The sequence below is a fragment of the Nerophis ophidion genome, linkage group LG04 (genome assembly GCF_033978795.1).
Source record: "Nerophis ophidion isolate RoL-2023_Sa linkage group LG04, RoL_Noph_v1.0, whole genome shotgun sequence".
NCBI lineage: Eukaryota > Metazoa > Chordata > Actinopteri > Syngnathiformes > Syngnathidae > Nerophis > Nerophis ophidion.
In genome coordinates this window covers 19,624,437-19,648,217 of record NC_084614.1, presented here as the reverse complement: position 1 = coordinate 19,648,217, position 23,781 = coordinate 19,624,437, and the positions used below count along the sequence as shown (strand labels likewise).

The window sequence follows — 23,781 nt, the reverse complement described above, 5'->3', positions numbered from 1 at the left end:
TAGGAACGACAAGTAGAAAATTACATTGACATGACAGGAGCGACAACAATAATACAGCACAGACTGGATGGGTAGGCAGGTTAAAATAGGGGCGGGCTGATTGACACCAGGTGTGGCCAGGTGCCAATCAGTCACAGCTGAGGGGAAACAGCGCTCAGGGAAAAACACAGGAAACAGACAAAATAAGAGCGCTGACAGGAAATACTACACACACGGAGGAAACAAAGAGAAATGCAGAGGAAAAAAAATAAACCATTACCAAATTGTCAGTGACGAACCTGACAACAACGTTGAAACAACGTACTTTTTGAAGACGTTTATTCAACGCCAGGTTGTGACGTTGATTAGGCCATTTCCAAACCAATAGTTCACAACACAAATACAACGTTGAAACAACGCAACAATGTTGGGTTCTGACGTTGATTTGACCTTTTAAACTTGGTAATTATCCAAGTAATATTTTACAACACAAATACAACGTTGAAACAACAAACTTTTGGACAACATTTATTTACGTCACAACCTGACGTTGATTTGACCATTGAAATTTGGAAATTTCCCAACCGTCAACGTGGATCCAAAGTCAAACACCAATGTTGTCCCGCTTTACAAATACAACTATTTTTGGAACGTTGTTTCAAAGTCACTTTTTTAACGTTGTATCAATGTCTTGTGCCTGCTGGGAAGGATGTGAAATTAAACCTCATCAGTTTTTCTCTGACAGGTTCAGTGGAAAAAAAAACAAAAAACAAGGACACCCAGTCCAGTCTCTTTTTGTATGGCATACGGGAGGAGGTTGGCCTCGTTTACAACGAGTGCATCGGAGCGTCTTTTCCAGCTGGATGACAAAAAACATGTAGTGGAGTCTATTAGCTGTCTCTGCTCGGCCTCCGAGAAGAAAAGTCGGCACTGTGACAAGGACACTCCTGACTGCGCTCAATTCCGTTCGCCGGTTTTAAAGACTTCGTCTCGCTTGGAGGTCTGGGAGCTTTGAAGCCACTAACCCACTGTCATGTGTCCTCTGGGGTGGATACAAAGATCCAGGTGGAAGGGCAGAATGATCAGGAGATGGGAGGACAGATATCTCGAGGGATGGACCGGGAAGGGTGAATAGATGGAAAGATAACTGGATGGACGATAAATAGTCAGACAGCTGAAGGGACAGATGTATGAATAGACGGAATAGATGTATGGACAGAGGTGAGGGATGAATAGGTTAATGGGTGCACGGACAGGTAAAGACGTAAACGGATAGGTAGACGCTGGACGGACATTAGTGTATATCTTGACATGTATCCATAGATCAGTAGAAGCATTTAAGTCTCACCTTAAAACCCATTTGTATACTCTAGCCTTTAAGTAGATTCCCTTTGTTGATCCGCCGTTTATTTTCTTTTTCTCCTATGTCCCACTCTCCCTTGTGGAGGGGGTCCGGTCCGATCCGGTGGCCATGGATGACGTACTGGCTGTCCAGAGTCGGGACCCAGGATGGACCGCTCGTCCAGAGTCTGGACCCAGGATGGACCGCTTGCCTGTGTATGGGCTTGGGACATCTCTGCGCTGCTGATCCGCCTCCGCTTGGGATGGTTTCCTGCTGGCTCCGCTGTGAATGGGACTCTCGCTGCTGTGTTTGATCCGCTTTGGACTGGACTCTCGCAGCTGTGTTGGATCCATTATGGATTGAACTTTCACAGTATCATGTTAGACCCGCTCGACATCCATTGCTTTCGTTCTCTCCAAGGTTCTCATAGTCATCATTGTCACAGACGTCCCACTGGGTGTGAGTTTTCCTTGCCCTTATGTGGGCCTACCGAGGATGTCGTAGTGGTTTGTGCAGCCCTTTGAGACACTAGTGATTTAGGGCTATATAAGTAAACATTGATTGATTGATTGAATTAATAAACACCTCTGGGTGGGCGTGAAGAAAAAATGATGTTCCGTAGAAATACAGTCATGGTCAAAAGTTTACATATACTTGTAAAGAACATAATGTCATGGATGTGTTGATTTTCCAATAATTTCTACAACTCTTATTTTTTGTGATAGAGTGATTGGAGCACACACTTGTTGGTCACGGAAAAGCATTCATGAAGTTTGGTTCTTTTTATGAATTTCTTATGGGTCTACTGAAAATGTGACCAAAATCTGCTGGGTCAAAGGTATACATACAAGGGATGCGCGGTTTGCGGTCTCATCCGCGGATAAACCGCGGGTCGGGCGGGTGACATGACAAAAAAATAGATTTTAAATTGATTCAGGCGGGTGGCGGTTGAACCATTCAGAAATATTTAATATACATAGTTCAGGGATCGGTAAACTTTACCATTGAAAGATCCATTTTGACCCGTGTCACAAAGTAAAGAAGATAATAGGAGCACACCAAACAAGAATGACAAACACATTTCGGAAGAACATCCTCACTGTAACACAACATAAATGCAACACAACAAATACCCAGATTCCTTTGCATCCAGGACTCTTCCTGACTATATGATACACCCCGCTAGCACCATCTGCGGAAGCTGCATGCAACACGTTGCTGGACTGGTAAGCGGTTTGTGCTGTTGTTGAAGATGTTAAAGACAATGGCTTCATAGCACGCCCTTATTCTCGTTATCTGGATGAGCACCAGCAAATATTCGCGAGAATGGTTGCGGCTCCCATTTTCTTCTTTACTCTGTGAAACGGGTCAAAATAGCTCTTTGAGTGGTAAAGGTTGCCCGCCCCTGATATATAACAACGGGCGGGCGGTTGCTGTTTTGATAAAATGTTGGTTCGGGTGGATGGCGGGTGGATGACGACTTTAGTGATTCGGTTGCGGATGATATAATTGCCTATCCGCGCATCTCTAATACATACATCAATGTTAATATTTGGTTACATGTCCCTTGGCAAGTTTCACTTTAAGTAGCCATCCACAAGCTTCTGGCAAGCTTCTGGTTGAATTTTTGACCACTAGTCTCGACAAAATTGGTGCAGTTCAACTAAAATTGTTGGTTTTCGGACATGCACTTGTTTCTTCAGCATTGTCCACACGTTTAAGTCAGGACTTGGTGAATGCTAATTCAAAACCTTGATTTTAGCCTGATTTAGTCATTCCTTTACCACTTTTGATGTATGTTTAGGGTCATTGTCCTGCTGGAACACCCAACAGCGCCCAAGAACCAACCTCTGGGCTGAGGATTTTAGGTTGTCCTGAAGAAATTGGAGGTAATCCTCCTTTTTCATTGTCCCATTTACTCTCTGTAAAGCCACAGTTCTATTGGCAGCAAAACAGTCCCAGAGCATAATACTGCCACCACCATGCTTGACGGTAGGGTGGTGTTCCTTGGATTAAAGGCCTCACCTTTTCTCCTCCAAACATATTGCTGGGTATTGTGGCCAAACGGTTCAATTTGTCTTACATCTGACCCCTAAGTGCGGGGGGGTGTAATAGCATCTTTTGTACCGAGGATGTTGTTGTGGTTTGTGCAGCCCTTTGAGACACTTGTGATTTAGGGCTGTATAAATAAACATTGATTGATTGATTGATTGATAGTGTGAGTAAAAGGACTATTCTATACATACATACACACAGATAAAAAAAAAACAAAGAACATTTACTTCAGGTGGGGCGGGGGGAAATAATAGGTGTCCCTTAGGGGGGTCTGACAGAAGAAAATGGGGACTCACCATAATTAACAGATGGCTGAAGAAATGGAGACCGTACAGCAAAACAGGCCCAGAGCATAATACTACCACCACCATGCTTGACGGTAGGGATGGTGTTCCTGGGCAATTATTTTGACTCGGGGGCCAAATTTAGAGAAAAAAAAAATGTCTGTGGGGAACGGTGTATCTATTTTTAGGAACACTAATACAAAGCCTCACAATAATGTCTGATTGAATGCTAAAAACGTATTGACAGACCGCCTTAAAAAACGGAACGGAATTTACATTTTTTTTTTTTTTTACTGAATGAGACACCCAGAATGTACATGAAAATAATGAACATGGGATTTTCAATATTACCTATGAACAATAAAACACTGAATATTGACAAAATATGAACGTCACCCCCCCCCCCCCCCCCCCTCTTGATCGACATATTTTACAATCCACAAAAAATGCAACAACCACAGCGAAATATGAGCGCGAAGGGTAAAAAAACCTACTATCTGATATATCTGATACACCACTAAGCTATAGAACGTTGTTGTAAAAATCTCCTTCCGCGTCTGTCCAGCATTTAAGGCTGGCCGCTCTGGAAACACTCTGTGGAAACGCTCCCCACCCACACTGCTTGGTGGCTCGTCTGAGCTGCTGTGACTTAGATTACCATATTAACTAATTAGATTACCACAGTAACTAGTATATCTTGTAAAAGCGCAGATTCCAACCATTTGAAATACAAACCCCGTTTCCATGAGTTGGGAAATTGTGTTAGATGTAAATATAAACGGAATACAATGATTTGCAAATCATTCTCAACCCATATTCAGTTGAATATGCTACAAAGACAAAATATTTGATGAACTAACAAACTGAATTTTTTTTGGCAAATAATCATTAACTTTAGAATTTGATGCCAGCAACACGTGACAAAGAAGTTGGGAAAGGTGGCAATAAATACTGATAAAGTTGAGGAATGCTCATTAAACACTTATTTGGAACATCCCACAGGTGTGCAGGCTAATTGGGAACAGGTGGGTGCCATGATTGGGTATAAAAACAGCTTCCCAAAAAATGCTCAGTCTTTCACAAGAAAGGATGTACAAAGTTGTAAAATGTAAAAAGTTATTTTTTGGTTTCATCTGACCACATGAAATTCTCCCAATCCTCTGCTGTATCATCCATGTATCCATTTTGGTATAAACTCAACTCGTCGTGTTTGGAGGAAGAAGAATACTGAGTTGCATCCCAAGAACACCATACCTACTGTGAAGCATGGGGGTGGAAACATCATGCTTTGCGGCTGTTTTTCTGCTAAGGGGACAGGACGATTGATCTGTGTTAAGGAAAGAATGAATGGGGCGATATATCGTGAGATTTTGAGCCAAAACCTCCTTCCATCAGTGAGAGCTTTGAATGGTTGACCAAATACTTATTTTCCACCATAATTTACAAATAGATTTTTAGAAATTCCCACAATGTGAATTCCTCGATTTTTTTTTCACATTCCGTCTCTCACAGTTGAAGTGTACCTATGATGAAAATTACAGACCTCTGTCATCATTTTAAGTGGGAGAACTTGCACAATCGGTGGCTGACTAAATACTCTTTTGCCCCACTGTATAAGAAATACTTGAGGGGGAAAAAAAATAAAATAATATATATATATATATATATATATATATATATATATATATATATATATATATATATGAGAAATACTTGAAAACGTATAGACCCCCCCCTCCCCCCTGCCCCCCATCTCCCAAATTCGGAGGTCTCAAGGTTGGCAAGTATGGGATACAGCATCGTGGCCACCTCCATTCAAAAGCACTAATTTAGTGTGGCTTCGAACATTGTCGTCGTGACAGATTTACAGCCTTATCTCAAAAACAACCATAATATTTCAGTTTATATTGTAGCCGAACCTTCTTTCCAAAGATATCATGTCCAAAGAACATTTCTTTTTACAACTTTTTTGCCCGTTTATTGTGTTTTGCTTACTTTTTCAATGAATGTCAAGAAGGCATTGGAGTTTTGAATTGGCTTTACTCTGATAGGAGATATCAGACATATAGATAGTTGCATTAACAGCTGGACGGAGGGATGACAAAACATGATAAATGGACAAAAGAATGGACAGATAAAAGGATGACAGATGATGGCGATATCACATGGATGGACGAACGGGCGGTGGAAGGATTAACAGATGGACGAGCAGTCAGGAGAGATAGGGCCGGAGACACAGATGGGGAGACAAACTGGCGGATGGACTAATAGCCAACACTTTTAAAAGTATTAGATGGATCAAGGCTGCAGGTTTAAATGTGTCGTCTGCTATGTGTCTATGTGACAGGTCAAATGTTGCGTTGCAAGGGTGACCGCGTCCGCGCTTTAGTCACCGCCTGCACTGTGACGGAAATATCACACGAGCCCCCGATGCACACATAACATGTTTATGAAAATCCATAAGGCTACTGCGCAAACAACTCCACCTCCCCAGAAGAAATTGCCAAACGCCAGTTCCGTTTCTCTCTTCAGGTGCAATTTTAATTCTTCTCTACGCTTGTGGCCTCTCCCACTGTCAGGAAGTGACCATCGCTACAAGATGACGCTTTGGTTAAAATGGTGACGTTACGATCTAAAACACTACCTTGTGGTCAACATAACATGGAACCGGGGTGATTGGGTCAAAATGTAGCCATGCATACAATACTATAGCAATAAACAGTACGCAACCTGTTTATCTCACCTACCGCATTTTTTTTCCTACGCTTTGTACCCTGCGGCCTAAAAAAACAGTGCGGCTAATTTATACAATTGTCTTTGTTTTGTATTCAACAAATGGTTTTCAGCTGCGACAAAGACACTAAAAAAGGTGTGTTATTGTTTGTGCTATGGCGCCATGTTTTGGACGAGTTAGCTCATTTGAATGTGTACTTCCTGTTTCATCCCTTCAACTGGGAGTATATGTCATGGCCCAGGCACATGCCAATGCGCACCTCGGGACACGCCCACGGCCCGCTCCTCTCCTGCACGCGTCACTCCACCGGCTGCAAACAATCTGAAATCCGCGCACCTGTCTGTGATGATCTTCCTGGTGTTCTTCAGCCCGCGCAACCTGCCATCCCTCGCTGGAATATAATCATCTGTTGGTGTTCATTCCCGGTGTGCATCCCTGAGTCAAGCCGTGCGTCTTGTGTTCCATGCCTCCCTCGCGCTTCCTGGTTCTCGATTCCTCGCCTGCCCACGGACTTCGACGACTCGCTCCTGCCTCTTGACCCAGCTTCCGCCCCTGGACAACTCTGCCTGCCTTGCCCTTGTCAGACTACACCGCTCCTCTCAACACGCACCTCCAACATCTACGGTAAAACCCTCCAGTTAAATACTACACATAGTGTGTCACCCATTCCCTTTTGGATCGAGTTCACACTCTACTTCCTTAGTTTAGTTTGTATTGTTTCGTATTATTTTTTTATTATTATATATATTAGCTATACATACAATAAGTAATCTTAGAGGTCCCCCTGGTGTCTGTTGCCGTCATCTCCCCTCTGCAAGCATAACAGTATATCGTGTTTACTATTTGTTCATAGCTTTTCTGCTTGAATGTATTGTTAATCATTTATTCATTTATCACTCCAAGCAACGTTTGTCGGTTTTACAATGTAACTAAAACTATTGCTTACTCATTAAACCATTCCATGTGTGATGTCTGTAGGAGTGTTTTTTAATTTGTACGTGCTTTTGATGATTGCATCTGGTACTCACTGTGTTAAAAAATAATGTTCAAAATATAAAACATTCTCATGCATTTAAATCCATCCATCCTTTTTCTATCGCAACGGTTTAAGAAGTCGCATTAATGGTAAGAAGTTATTTTATTTATTATTGGTTTTCTTCAGAATAACAATGCCATTTAAAAGAATAAGATGCTTTTTGTACGTACTCTAAATATATTGGTCTCACCTAAAAATGAACGCATTTAGTTGTATTCAGTGGTAAATGTTTTTATATGGCTCTCAAGGAAATACATTTTGAAATATATGGCTTTCATGGCTCTCTCAGCGAAAACGTTTTCTCGACTTCCGATTAGCAAATAAGCTAACACGTTTACAAGTGTTTGTGTTGGTATTTTTTACTTACAATGCCATTCATTTCGTATCGTGTCAGTTTCGTGAACTTACCAAATATTATTGAATCCGTTTAGCTGATTGGCGAGCGAGCTTCCGCATCTAGTGGGTCCATGATGACGACTTCTGTTTTGTTTGAACAGCCGTTTTACTGCCATGTTAAAAACGCCGTTTGGAAACCATAATATATATATATATATATATATTATCCCCACAGGACAGGACCATAAGCCCCAGATATATACCAATACGAAAGCGTTTGTAAATGTTTATTTACATACCTTAATGGTATATATATATATATATATATATATATATATATACATATATATAAACGTTTATTTCTTTTAAAATTGGGTGGGTGCGGTTTAACTACCAGCGTGGTCTACAATGTTACGTCGCTAACATATCATTAGAAATTGTCCTCTACTGTTACTAGACGTACTGCTTCATTGAATCCACTGTTGCCCTAAATTGTAGGCACTGTCTCTGCATTTAAATGTAGGTTTTTCCATGATATATTTTGGTTTGGACTGAACTTGCCAATAAATGGAAAATAAAAATGGCAGACTCGTGCAGAGGTCTCCGGGAAAAACTCTAGCATGTATGGAGATATCCGCTGACGTCACAGGTGTTGTAAAACTCCTATTAACAATCCATCCGTCCATCCATCTTATTCCGCTTATCCGGGGGCAGCAGCCTAAGCAAAGAAGCCCAGACTTCCCTCTCCCCAGCCTTTTTGTCCAGCTCCTCCCGGGGGATCACGAGGCGTTCACAGGACAGCCGGGAGACATACTCTTCCCAACGTGTCCTGGGTCTTCCCCGTGGCCTCCTACCGGTCGGACGTGCCCGAAATATCTCCCTAGAGGGGCGTTCAGGTGGCATCCTGACCAGATTCCCGAACCACCCCATCTGGCTCCTCTCAATGTGGAGGAACAGCGGCTTTAGTTTGAACTCTTCCCGGATGGCAGAGCTTCTCACCCTATCTCTAAGGGAGAGCGTAAATAACTCATTTTGGCCGCTTGTACCCGCGATCTTGTCCTCTCGGTCATAACCCAAAGCTCATGACCATAGTTGAGGATGGGAATGTAGATCGAACGGTAAATTGAGCACTTTGCCTTCCGGCTCAGCTCCTTCTTCACCACAACGGATTGATAGAGCGTCCGCAATACTGAAGACGCCACACCGAATCTTGTCTAAATCTTCCATGATGAAACTAGTGAGAATAGGAAAGGATTTAAGAAGAGTATTAACCCCCATCCATCATGTGATCGTTTTTATATGCAGAAGCAGGAAAGGGACTGGGGTGTGGGCAGAATGGGTTGAAACGGGTTCGGTGCGTTTCCCATGCAGGCTGTCAGGACTTATAATCTGTTCTGATCCTACTTTTTGGTAGGGGTGGGGACGTCTCCAGCCTGTTAAAGCTTCAGTTTGATAAAGCCTACGATAGGGCTAAGGAATCAAATGCTCTGGTAGAGGCAGAGATTGAAAAGCATACAAAAAGAAGTGCAAGGCTAACTGAAGACAGTTCGGTGTGTGTATGTCAGCACTCACCTTTAGTCCAGAAGAGTATCCATAACTATCTTGAAACTTCATTAAGCGGTTCTATAAATACAGTGGGGCAAAAAAGTATTTAGTCAGCCACCGATTGTGCAAGTTCTCCCACTTAAAATGATGACAGAGGTCTGTAATTTTCATCATAGGTACACTTCAACTGTGAGAGACAGAAAGTCCATCCATCCATACATCTTCATCCGCTTATCCGAGGTCAGGTCGCGGGGGCAGCAGCCTAAGCAGGGAAGCCCAGACTTCCCTCTCCCCAGCCACTTCGTCTAGCTCTTCCCGGGGGAAGACATAGTCTTCCCAACGTGTCCTGGGTCTTCCCCGTGGCCTCCTACCGATTGGGCGTGCCCTAAACACCTCCCTCGGGAGGCGTTCGGGTGGCATCCTGACCAGATGCCCGAACCACCTCATCTGGCTCCTCTCGATGTGGAGGAGCAGCGGCTTTACTTTGAGTTCCTCCCAGATGACAGAGCTTCTCACCCTATCTCTAAGGGAGAGCGTAAGAAACTCACTTCGGCCGCTTGTACCCGTGATCTTGTCCTTTCGGTCATGACCCAAAGCTCATGACCATAGGTGAGGATGGGAACGTAGATCGACCGGTAAATTGAGAGCTTTGCCTTCCGGCTCAGCTCCTTCTTCACCACAACGGATCGGTACAACGTCCGCATTACTGAAGACGCCGCACCGAACCGCCTGTTGATCTCACGATCCACTCTCCCCCCACTCGTGAACAAGACTCCGAGATACTTGAACTCCTCCACTTGGGGCAGGGTCTCCTCCCCAAACCGGAGACGGCACTCCACCCGTTTCCGGGCGAGAACCATAGACTTGGACTCGGAGGTGCTGATTCTCATCCCAGTCGCTTCACACTCGGCTGCGAACCGATCCAGTGAGACCTGAAGATCCCGGCCAGATGAAGCCATCAGGATCACATCATCTGCAAAAAGCAGAGACCCTCAACGCCTTGACTGCACCTAGAAATTCTGTCCACAAAAATATATCCTATTAACAATTGTTAATAAATATCCCCTCAACGCCTCCATGGTTTGAATTCACATTTTCGGGCTCCCAAATACACAAAAACTGGTGCCAACAGGCAATAAAAGTGGGTGGCAAATTGGAGAAAGGTAGTCAAAACAGTTCAGGGTGGTACTTTGCAAGAAAAGTTTAGGAACTTTAGTGATGGAGTTCATTCAGTACCAGGACAGCAAGTAGTGTAATCCCATAGATGCATTGCAGATTATAGAGGGATTATAGGAGTGGCTCACACCACTGATGATAAGCATGCAAAGACCTGAACTGTACCTGCAGCACAAAATGTCTTTTCTACCTTTATAGACGTTACATCAGTGACTTTCACACTAGATTGAAACTTTTTTTGTCCAAATGTCCAAAACACACCAAGCAATGGTGCACAGGAAGGCGTCAAAAGTCCCAATTTTCTCCAAGATACCTCCCCAGGTTTCCAGTCCCACGAGTCCCGCCACCTGCTGCAGTGGTCCCGGGATGCAAAAAATGTCCAAAACGCACCTGCCAAAGTTCCACAGGAAGTGGGGGAGAAAAGTCGGTAAAGTCCCCCAAATTTTCCAAATACCTACCTAGGTTCAAGTCCCACATGGATTTTTGAATATTTTACCGACTTTTCTCACTTTTTTTCCCGGCCTTCCCGTGGGACTTTGCTGGGTACGTTTTGGACACTTTGTGCATCCCGACCAGCGGTGGGACTTGTGGACTCGAACCTGGGTAGGTATTTTGAACATTTTTGGGACTTTTGCCGACTTTTATCCCCCCTACCTATAAAACTCGGCTGGGTGTGTTATGGACATTTTGGGCATCCCGGGTCTTGCGCGGCCATACATAAGATTTTATGTTTGAGTGTTTAACTTGTTTTAAGGGTTTTGGTCCTAAATGACGTCAGTAGGATATTACAGCTTGTTGCTGAGATTTGATGACCTATATTGACTAAAACATGCTTGAAACTTATTTTGTCCAAATGTCCAAAACACACCCAGCAATGGTGCAAAGGAAGGCGTCAAAAGTCCCAATTTTGTCCAAAATACCTCCCCGGGTTTTCAGTCTCACGAGTCCCGCCACCTGCTGCAGGGGTCCCGGGATGCAAAAAATGTCCAAAACGCACCCGGCAAAGTTCCACGGGAAGTGGGGGAGAAAAGTCGGCAAAGTCCCCAAAATTTTCCAAATAGGTTCGAGTCCCACATGGATTTTTTAATATTTTACCGACTTTTCTCACTTTTTCCCCGCCTTCCCGTGGGACTTTGCCGGGTACGTTTTGGAGAACTTTGTGCATCCCGACCGGCGGTGGGACTTGTGGGACTCGAACCTGGGTAGGTATTTTGAACATTTTTGGGACTTTTCCAACTTTTTTCCCCCTCCCCATGGGACTCGGCTGGGTGTGTTATGGACATTTTCGGCATCCCGAGACTTGCGCGGCCATACATAAGATTTTATGTTCGAGTGTTTTACTTGTTTTAAGGGTTTTGGTGCTAAATGATTTCAGTAAGATATTACAGCTTGTTGCCGACATTTTATGACCTATATTGAGTAAAAAATGCTTAAAACTATTTTTGTCCAAATGTCCGAAACACACCCAGCAATGGTGCACAGGAAGGCGGGGAAGAAAAGGGGAAAATGCGGCCAAAATGTTCAAAAGACCCAATTGTGTCTAAAATACCTCCCCGAGTTCAGTCCCACACAAGTCCCGGGATGCAAAACATGTCCAAAACGCACCCAACAAAGTCCCACGGGAAGTGGGGGACAAAAGTGAGAAAAGTCAGCAAAAGTCCCGAAAAATTTTCAAAATACCTATTTTATTATTATTCGTGCATCTGCTTGAAGTTAGGTCACCCTGTCTCTAAGAAACTACTGACACCTCTGTTTTTGACTTTAATCTGTTTTTAACTTGAACCGAGGGTCCTTGAACGCACCACGGTTATGTGCAATAAAGTGCACAAGTGAAACTTGCACATCATTTTCTCCTAAGATGCCACAGATAGATATGTCCATCCATTTTCTACCGCTTATTCCCTTTTGGGGTCGCGGGGGGCGCTGGCGCCTATCTCAGCTACAATCGGGCGGAAGGCGGGGTACACCCTGGACAAGTCGCCACCTCATCAAGGGCCACAGATAGATATATTATATTCATATCTTTTCTTCTATCACCTCATCTTTGTTCCAAAATGCTCGTGCTGTGTGTTCATGCTTAAAGGTGAGCTCTGACGTCTGTGATGAGCAAAGTGTTCGAAGCTTGCCATTATCCAAGCGGAACAAACTATTTAGTATTTTTAACATGTCTTTAAGTGCATTCAAGCAACCTTATTATTAAACGTTCATGGCTACTGTATATTATTTTAAATGAACATTTATGACATTGTTTTTTTTATAACATATCTTTAAATGACAGAAAAATAAAAATCTACAAACCTCACAAAAGCTTTGGCTGCCGGTAATTTGTTCCAAATTATCCTTCCGCTTCAACGTCCCGGCCAACAGCTGTACTTCTCGTATGTTTTTCATTGGTAACGATGTCACACTTAAATTCAAACTATAATCAGTGTCAATCATCTGGGAGGCGCGCTCCCAGATGATTGACACTGGTGTGCGTCGGGGCCGTGACAGTACCCCCCACCTTATACGAGACTCCCAATGAGCTACGGGGTGCATCCGGGTTGGCATGGTAAAAATCTTCTAAAAGCGATGGGTCCGCGATTTAGGAGGCTGGCACCCAGTATCGGTTCTCCGGTCCATAGCCTTCCCAGTCGACCAGGTAGACCAACCCCCTTACCATGAATTGATTAACGTGGACCCCGACTCAAACAAGTTGAAAAACCTATTCGGGTGTTACCATTTAGTGGTCAATTGTACGGAATATGTACTGAACTGTGCAATCTACTAATAAAAGTTCCAATCAATCAATTGAATACCCTGTCGACGAACCCTGAGGATCCCCTTCACTGTCCCTGCCCGAAAAGAAAGCCATGCGGGAATACATTTCCGACTCTCTTGCCTACGGCATCATTACCCCCTCTAAGTCTTCGGTGGTGGCAGGATTCATTTTTGTGGGCAAGAAGGACGGATCTCTACGCCCGTGTATTGACTACCGCCAATCTGCACTAATGGGATTGATAAAGGGCGGGCTGGATTAAGGTCCAGTACACCCACGGATCGACAAGCATACTTGCCAACCCTCCCGGATTTCCCGGGAGACTCCCGAAATTCAGCGCCTCCCCCGAAAACCTCCCGGGACAAATTTTCTCCCGAAAATCTCCTGAAATTCACACGGAGCTGGAGGCCACGCCCCCCAACATTGAGTCAGACCTGACTCAATGTTGTGACCCTCTTAAACAGGACAATACTGCCATCTACTGTACATAGAATAGAATGTAAATATATTCTACATTTAAGTGCAGTCAAGGAACATGTATTAGGGAGTCTGTTCTGAAGCCCACAGTAAAGAGACGTACCTTCATCATGTCGTCTGGTTTTGACTCCAACCCAATATATTACACCGTCGACGGGCAAAATGAAGAAATACGCTTGCAAGTTCCAGAATGATTGGAAACAAAAATTTTAGATAATCCAGGAGAGTTTGAAGGGGAAGGGGTATGTTGCCTGTAAATTTTGTAGAACAGACTTCTCCATAGAACACGGCGGCCAAACGGATATACTCAGCCATGAACGGTAAGCGAAGCACAAAGCGTCCGCAACGCAGCATCGTTCACAACCCAGTATTATGGCCCACCTCGCAAAATGGAGACGGTAGACCCGATGGTGTATCTTATGCTGAGACAAAGATGGCTATGCTGATAGCTGGAAGCAACATTCCCGTTCTCATTTGCGGATGTCTACAACAAATCCGTGAAGGATATGTTCCTGGATTCGGAGATCGCTCGCCAATACGCAAATGGCAGAACAAAGGTTACTCAAATAGTGAAAGGTAAGTGTTGTTTTTTTTTTTACCAACCAGCAAGCACAGTACAGTTAGTAGAACAAATGTGTTTTTATTACTGTGTATTTGATAGGTGCCGCCAGAAATTCAACTATTTCTTTTATTTATATATATAATAAAATAAATATATATAGCTAGACTTTACTTAAAGTCAAGTATTTCATACATACATACATATATATATATATATATATATATATATATATATATGTATACATATATGAAATATGTATATATACATATATATATATATATATATATATATATGTATATATATATGTATACATATATGAAATATGTATGAAATACTCGAGTTGGTGAATTATACGCCACCCCTCCTAACCACGCCCCCCGCCCCCAACCAGGCCTCCGCCCCACGCCCGAACCCCGACCTCCCGAAATCCCGTCATCTCCCCTCTGCGATCTATAACAATCAGGCTGGATTTGACAATGTCCATACGAGAAATTATTTTGGCGACATTGTATTAAGCAGACCAGCCAGTAAGCCTTAGGAAGCCTCATGTTAGATGTGTGTATATTTAGTAGGGGTTTCCAAAAAGAATATATTTTGAAATAAATCGTGATTCTTAATTGTTACAATTTTTAAACATTTAGACAAATGTTTTAATTTGTAATAGTTTTTTAAAATCTGTCTTTTCCAGCCAGGCAAATCATATTGTTGATGGAGCTGCTCATATTTGATGTACAGATAAGTAAGTAATACACAAATGTATCAAGTTGTTTGTCTATTTTTTGGAGGAATGTAGTTCAATCAATCAATCAATCAATGTTTACTTATATAGCCCTAAATCACTAGTGTCTCAAAGGGCTGCACAAACCACTACGACATCCTCGGTAGGCCCACATAAGGGCAAGGAAAACTCACACCCAGTGAGTTAACTATAATATAGAACTGGCATCTAATGTTATTAAAAAAAGTGTGAATAAATAATCGTTTTGAATCGAGAATCGATTCTGAATTGAATCGTTACCCCCAAGAAATGGATCAAATCGAATCATGTGGCATCCAAAGATTCACAGCCCTAATACTTAGTGTTTTTTACTTAAGTAAATGTTAAAAAAGTTATTATTTCTGACTAGGGTTGTATGGTGTATCGTTATTGGTACAGCGTTTCACTTGATTGTGAAAAATGTTGTCAATATTCAGTGTTTTATCCTCCATAGCTAATATTGTAAATCCCACATTCTTGATTTTCATGCACATTCTTGGTGTCTCATTCAGTAAAAAAATGTCAAACTCCATTCCGTTTTTTAAGGCGGTTTTTGATAACGTTTTTAGCTTTCAATCATTATTGTGAAGTTTTGCATTAGTGGTCCTAAAAATAGATATACCCCCACCAGACACACTTTTTTATGTAAATCTGGCCCTCCGAGTCAATTAATTGCCCAGGCCTGCTCTAACCACTGAGTAGGTGTGTCATATTCGGTACTATACTGCCACCCGTCATCATCATCATGTCAATACATTGTTGGTATATGAGCAGATGAGCATGTTCGGCAGCGCCCAGGCACAGAGTACTTTCAAACAGACAGTGTGTAGACCGAAAAGAGAGAATGGACGCATTTTGGCTTAAAAACAAAAGATAAAGGTGCAGATATAACGCTGAAATGCCCTCAGGAAGAGGTGCCTTAAGACATGGTTAGCATCGACAGTCTGCAATGTTGTAGCTACTTCGAAATCCTTAATCCTCTCTTCCATGACGACAAATAAAGTACGTTTCTTACAAGTATCATCCCTGCAGGACGAGGAATAGCTAAACATGCTTCACTACTCACCGTAGCTCACAGGCATCACCTCTAATGACGCCATTCCCGAATGTAAACAAACGCCATTGGTGGATCTACACCTGACATCCAATGTAATGATACCAAATACAGGATCGTATGTAGTCGATACTAGTATGATTTTATCGATATTTTTTAGCATCACAACATTTTCTTTCATATTTTTAACAATCATATTATGTTTATAAACTCAGGAAATACATCCCTGGACACATGAGGACTTTGAATATGACCAATGTATGATCCTGTAACGACTTGGTATCGGATTGATACCCAAATTTGTGGTATCATCCAAAACGGATGTAAAGCATCCAAACAACAAGAAAATAATTGATAATTACATTTTAACAGAAGTGTAGATAGAACATAATAAAAGAGAAATTAAGCATACATTAACAGTAAATGAACAAGTAGATTAATAATTAATTTTCTACCACCTGTCCCTCATCATTTTGACAAAATAATAGAATGAAAAATGACACAATATGTTACTGCATATATCAGCACACTAATTAGGAGTCTTTGTTTGCTTACTTATTACTAAAAGACAAGTTGTCTAGTATTTTATTTAAGGACAAACTTGCCATAAGAAACATGTTTAATGTCTCGTAATATTTTTTGTTATAATTAAGCCAATTATGCCATTTTTTGCGGTGCCCTTTATTTAGAAAAGTATCAAAATACATTTTGGTACCGGTACCAAAATATTGGTGTGGTGGGCGTGGCCTGGGGACCTGCAGCGAAGCGGGTGTGGCTGAACCGGCTTCGAGATTAGCGACAGGTGCGTAGATGACACAGCTGAGAGTGTTTGTCTGATCACCTGTCGCCCTGTTAAAGGCAGCAGTCGTGAAGGAAAGGGGGAGTTGTTGATGGCGGTTGGCGAAGCACGAGGGGAGCGAGAGCAAGTTAGACCACTCTTAGGGAAACCATTCATGTGCTCGATCTAGGATAGGCAATTGCTGGAAAGCACATAAAGACTTTGCACGATCTGGCGTTTATTGTAAAATAAACATTATTGTTGACCCTGAAAAGGAGTGGTGATGTCGGTACCTGGTGGCCCAAAGAACCCGGAAGGAAGCGACTTCCACAATTAGTATCGGGACAACACTATTTCTGACGCAGTTTAATGAACAAATAATATTTATTTTAAGTTTTTACTGTTTTTTTTTTGCATGTCCCTGCCTTACATGTATGACATTGCATAGGATGGTCAGATCAAAGGCATTTATTTCAAACCTTAGCCACAATCGATGAGCCGACACACAACACCTTTTCCTCTCATTGAACCTCTTCCCTTCTTCCCTCTCTCTCCTCCTGCCAGCTCCATCCCTCTGCCCCCCCCCCCCGCCCCCCCCAACCTTCTTAAATGTGACTTTGCCGTCCCTTTTCAACGGCCCTTGATCTCTTCTAAATGCTTTGGGGCCCGCCTGCCAATCCCCTCAGCACCGATGTTCCAGATCCTTCTGCCAAAGGCGTACTGGAAAATCAGCAGAATCACGGACCGGTGCCCGCTGGCCCTCATCCCTGTCACTAAACAACCCGGGGAGGCGTGATGCCAGCCAGCCTGGCGGTGGACACTGGAGAAGGCAATCAATCTGTGACGCTTGTGCACCTGACAAATTAGCGCTCGGGTTGAATGAGGTGGTCTGGCCCCTCTGTGTGCCGTCAACAGTACGTTCTCTCAGTGTCTGAAGTCATCCGGGGTCTGGGTACCCCAGTAGAACTCAACAATACAGATGTGATTAATTATGACATTTTCCCAGCCACAATGATCCACATCTGCTGGATCTATTCTCTATTTTATGCTGTAGATGTTTCATGTCATGTCATATTGTTCATGGTACTTGTTAATTTTTTGTATATATGATATAAACCAGGGGTCGGCAAACTTTACCACTCAAAGAGACATTTTGACCCGTTTCACAAAATAAAGAAGATAATGGGAGCCGCAACCATTCTCGCTAATATCTGCTGAGGGTCACCCAGGTAACAATAATAAGGGTGTGCTATGAAACAATTGCCTTTGACGTCTTCTACAACATGTACAAACAGCTCACCAGCCCAGTAACATGTACGTGGCTTCCGCTGATACACTTACACGACTGCAAGGCATATAGTCAACAGCCATACAGGTTACACTGAAGGTTGTGATATAAACAACTTTAACACTCTTACTAATATGCGACCCACACCAAACAAGAATGACAAACACATTTCGGGAGAACATCCTCACAGTAACAGAACATAAAGGCAACATAACAATTACCCAGCATCCCATGCATCCATGACTTTTCCAGGCTATATTTTACATCCCGCTACCACCAAACCCCACCTCTGTGCGTTGGTTGAGGTGGGCGGGGTTGGGGGTGTATAATATAGCCTGGAATAGTCATGGATGCATGGGATTCTAGGTAATTATGTTGCGTTTATGTTGTGTTACTGTGTGAGGATGTTCTCCCGAAATGTGTTTGTCATTCTTGGTGTGGATCCACAGTGTGGCGCATATTAGTAAGAGTGTTAAAGTTGTTTATATCACAACCTTCAGTGTAACCTGTATGGCTGTTGACTATTTGCCTTGCAATCTCGTACGTGTGGCGATAGAGGCAGCGAGATGCATGCGTCCGGCCGGCATGCTATCTGCGTGCCGGCATAAAGGCGGGTGATGACATGTTGTAGAGGACGTTAAAAGTAACGCCATCACGGCACGCCCTCAATATTGTAGTCCGAGTGAAAATCGGAGAATGTTAACCCCGGTTGATGTCCGGGACAGGCACCAAAATCCGGAAACCCCCCGAAACAACCGGGGGGGGGGTTTGAGCCATATGCAGCTGAGCCACATCAGAGTGGCCAAAGAGCCGCATGCGGCTTCGGAGCTGCGGGTTGCCGACCCCTGATATAAACATATATTGTATATGTCACACCGCGGTGAGGGATGTTTTGTCTTGGTTTGTTGTGTTTTGTGAATTGCATGTTTTACTTTGAAAAGTAACTGCCTTCGTTTCAGATCACTTGCCTTTCCTTTTGTGTCATCAGTCTGAAGTCATCCCTGACCCCTGATTGTTTCCACCTGTTTCCCGTTACCCTCATGTGTCTTATAATCCCACGCCTCCCCTTGTTCTGCACCAGATCGTCTCGAGTATTCGTGCCCCTCTAGCGTCTGTTTGCATACCTTGATGTCATGATCCGCTACTCAGATCATGGCACATTCTGGTTTTGGTTCTGTTTTTGTATCTCGTCTTGTTATGTGACTTCCTTAGTTCCTGGTGGCACTTCCTGTTTTGTTTCTTTGCCATGGCTACGTATTAGTGTCACCTGCCTTGTGTTTTGACACGCGCACCTGCCTCCTAAAATCTGTCTCTATTTAAGCCTGCCCTTTTTGTTCCTTCGGTCTCGCAGTGTAAAACGTGCCTTCGATGCAACAGGTGACGTCGCTATCCAGCATTGAGGTAAAAAGACTCATTGTATTTGTTAGCGTCCACACTATTCCTTTGTTTTTACCTAGCTCACATGCTAGCACTTTCAGTTATTTCTAGCTCCCATGCTAGTTCTTTTGTTTTTGTTTATAGTGCCTTCGTGCAAGTGTTTCTGTTCTTAGTTTGTTCTTTATTGATAAATAAATCATCATTCTTACCTCAACGCTGTGTTCCATTCCGCTGCATTCGCAAGAGACAAACCCGCAACACGATGCCAGCCAAGCGTCACACTTGATCCTGAAATCTTTCGTTGTTATTTTGAGTTTGTTTTTCTCCCCCTCAGCAGAGTAAGTTTTTTGCTTTTTTTGTTTTACAGCCGAAATGGTGAGTTATCAGTTTTTTCCTACTATTCTTTCTTTCCTCAAAATTTTTGAGTGACAATTTTTGTTAACCTTTATTAGCTTAAGTAAATGTAGAATTTTTCATAGCCATTGCTTCTTCCTCCTGTTGGAGCGTTGTGTGTTCAATAAGTTTTTAAGCGTATACGGCACTAATTATAGCTCGTCATTGTCTTGTTTTATCATTTTCCTCCTTCCGGAGTGATTTTCGGTTGTTCCTTTTTTTTTTCAAAACCTTTTTCACCGACTAGTTTAGTTATAGCCTATATTGTATTACCCTGACTTTGGAGGTTAAAGGAAGCTGTCAAAATAAAAGCTTGCCAAAATATTCCCTACTCTGCATCTGAGTCCTATCCTTTTGACCAAGCCTGACAGTATATATCAGGGTGTCAGAACGTGGACTTTGGGGTTTGTTTTTCCAGAATGCAAAGGAAAGTTGGCGCGGGCAAGGCGTGAAGGTAAGGGCATGATTTAATCTTAAGGCAAAACAGGAACAAACAAAAGGCGCTCACAAGGAGGTACAAAAACTTGGCTGTGAAAACAAAACTTGCACTACGGCAGAAACTATGAACATGAAACACAACTTGATAACTGTGACATGAAAAAACAAAAACTTACGTGGCATGGCAAGAAGCAAAATTACGGACAGTATCAGAGGTAAAGTCGCCAGGCTGACTTCCTGGCAACTTTCGGTTTAAATAATAGTTACATGATTATTGAAAACAGGTGCGTGACTTGGGGACAGGTGAAAACTAATGGGTTGGCATGGAAACAAAACAATGGAGTGAAACTAATGGAGTACTGAAGTAAACTAACACAATTAAACAAAACATGATCACCAAGACATGACACAGGGGTTGGCTAACCAAAATGTTGAAAGAGCCATATTGGACCACATACAAAAAACTAATCGGTCTGGAGCCGCAAAATATTAAAAGACTTATAAAAGTGTTATAATGATGGCAACTCATGATGTAAGTGGCTAATTAGTTATATTAGCCTACTAGCCACATGACTATGTGTTGCTGGCTGATGCAAATCTTTGACAGAAATGTAATATTCATTGTACACATTGGAAAACATTTGTAAAACTACTCAGAAGGGTGAGATAACTCCTGGAAACAACTGTATTAGAATGGCTAAAGGTATTGACGTGTGTGTCCAAGTTAACGGAAATGTCAGTCTGTCTTTTTCTAATGGATGTATTACAATCGTTTGCTGTAGTCTGGAACAACATGGCACAAAAACAACTATCAGAAATGCAGCCAATAACACATACAGATAATGTGTCATGAGACATGCAAAAAAACCACTAAATACACAGAGGACATAAGTGAAGGAAATTAAATCGGCTCAAATATACCTACAAATGAGGCATAATGTTGTAATATGTACATACAGCTAGCCTAAATAGCATGTTAACATCGATTAGCCTGCAGTCATGCGTTGACCAAATATGTCTGATTAGCACTCCAACAAGTCAATAACAAAGCTCACCATTGTGCATTCACCAACAGCATACAATGTTTGGTGGAAAAAATGAGAGAAAGCAAGAGTGGCATAAAACATGACTTTCTGTGGCAGCCTCGGAGAAAGTTACATATGTAAACAAACTGTGGAGACCCGGGCCACACGACGGTGAGTTTAAGAACCGCTGAAATTAGTAGGACAAACCTTGCTTGCCAAATCCTCTCATCAGTGAAGCATGAACACAAACCTATTAAACCGTGGGCTTTCTAACAATTAGGAAGGCGTGTTTCCTGTTTGTCCTTCTACAGAAACCATATTACAACAAAAAAAATTTCTCACCCCATTTCTTTTCCATTTCCATAAATTATATGAAAAAGCTCCGTGGAGCCACCAGGGTGCCGCTAAAGAGCCGCGGGTTTCTGACCCCTGGTATATATGACTTAATGATATAAACATATATTATAATAGGATGTAATATACCAGTGCCCCCCGCGACTCCGAAGGGAAAAAGCGTTAGGAAATGGATGGAAGATTCAGAGAATCTGGAGAAATCCCTGCACGCAAGCAATGATATAACGGACCTTCGTTTCCTCAGGCGGTACTGCATCAAAAAGCAACATCAGTGTGTAAAGGATATCCTCACATTGGCTCAGGAATATTTCAGAAAACCACTGTCAGTAACTACAGTTTTTTGCTACATCTGTAAGTGCAAGTTAAAACTACTATGCAAAGCCAAAGCCATTTATCAACAACACCCAGAAACGCCGCCAACTTAACTGGGCCCGAGCTCCGCTAAGATGGACTGATGCAAAGTGGAAAAGTGTTCTGTGGTCTGACGAGTCCACATTTCAGATTGTCGTGTCCTCCAGACCAAAGAGGAAAATAACCACCAGGACTGTTCTAGGTGCAAAGTTGAAAAGCCAGCATATGTGATGGTATGGGGGTGCATTAGTGCCCAAGGCATGGGTAACTTACACATCTGTGAAGGCACCATTAATGCTGAAAGGTACATACAGGTTTTGGAGCTACATATGTTGCCATCCAAGCAAGGTTATCATGGACGCCCCTGTTTATTTCAGCAATACAATGCCAAATCACTTGTTACAACAGAGTGCGGGTACTAGACTGGCTTGCCTGTAGTCCAGACCTGTCTCCCATCGAAAATGTGTGGCGCATTATGAAAGGTAAAATACAACAGCAGAGACCCCGGACTGTTGAACAACTTAAGCTGTACATGAAACAAGAATGGGAAAGAATTCCACCTGAAAAGCTTCAAAAATGTGTCTCCTTAGTTCCCAAATCTTTATTGACTGTTGTTAAAAGGTGATGTAACACAGTGGTGAACATGCCCTTTCCCAACTACTTTGGCACGTGTTGCAGCCATGACATTCTAAGTTAATTATTATTTGCAAAAAAAATAAAGTTTATGAGTTTAAACATCAATTATCTTGTCTCTGTAGTGCATTCTATTTAAGATGGGTTGAAAAGGATTTACAAATCATTGTATTCCATTTATATTTACATCCAACACAATTTCCCAACTCATATGGAAACGGGGTTTGTATACTCTACATATATTATGTAAATATTACATATATGTTATATTTTATATTGCTACTACGGTACATTTTCAGTCTTTTTTATATCTGCATTGTCCTTTCCATCCTTACACTTTCCATCCTTTGCAACTGAGCTACTGTGTGGAACAATTTCCCTTGTGGATCATTAAAGTTTGTCTTAAGTCTAAGTCCAAGTCTAAATGTAAAAGCGTGCCCACCATCATCCCATGTGCTAGAATTGAAGGTCTTTAAATGGAATCGGGACTCTTAAAAATAGGGCTTTCGAGGCACAGCAACACAGTTTAACCTTGTCCCAAAGGGACTGCAGGGAGCCAAAAAAAAGTTAACTATTGGACATGCGCGCGCACGCACACCCACCTGATGGAGATTATTATCTTGGATCAACTTGCCTGCCTTTTTAGAGATAGAGGAATCACTCACACACCATATTCAGGACAAGCTACAGAGTAACTAAATGTATGATTGGGGAGTTTAAAGGCCTACAAAAACCCACTACTACCGACCACGCAGTCTGATAGTTTATATATCAATCATGAAATATTAACATTCCAACACATGCCAATACGGCCTTTTTAGTTTACTAAATTGCAATTTTAAATTTCCCGCGAAGTGTCGTGTTGAAAACGTCGCGGTATGATGACGTCTCGGGTTGTAGCGGACATTATTTTCCAGCCCGATCCAAGCTATAAGTTGTTTGCTTTAATCGCATAATTACACAGTATTCTGGACATCTGTGTTGCCGAACTTTTTGCAATGTGTTCAATCAATAATGGAGAAGTCAAAGTAGAAAGATGGAGGTGGGAA

At 42.4% G+C, this 23,781-nt stretch overlaps 1 protein-coding gene across 2 annotated transcripts in view; it reads right to left on the bottom strand.

Moving 5' to 3' along the window:
* Positions 1–23,781, bottom strand: part of LOC133551064 (hippocalcin-like protein 1) — a 99,720-nt gene that overhangs the window by 45,242 nt on the left and 30,697 nt on the right. Inside the window, exon 2 of one of the 2 annotated variants that reach the window (XM_061897371.1) lies at positions 9,339–9,389. The exons of the other annotated variant lie outside the window; for it this stretch is intronic. The gene's annotated coding sequence lies outside the window, so the exon portion shown is untranslated. The remainder of the gene's footprint in view (positions 1–9,338; positions 9,390–23,781) is intronic. 2 annotated transcript variants of the gene reach the window in all.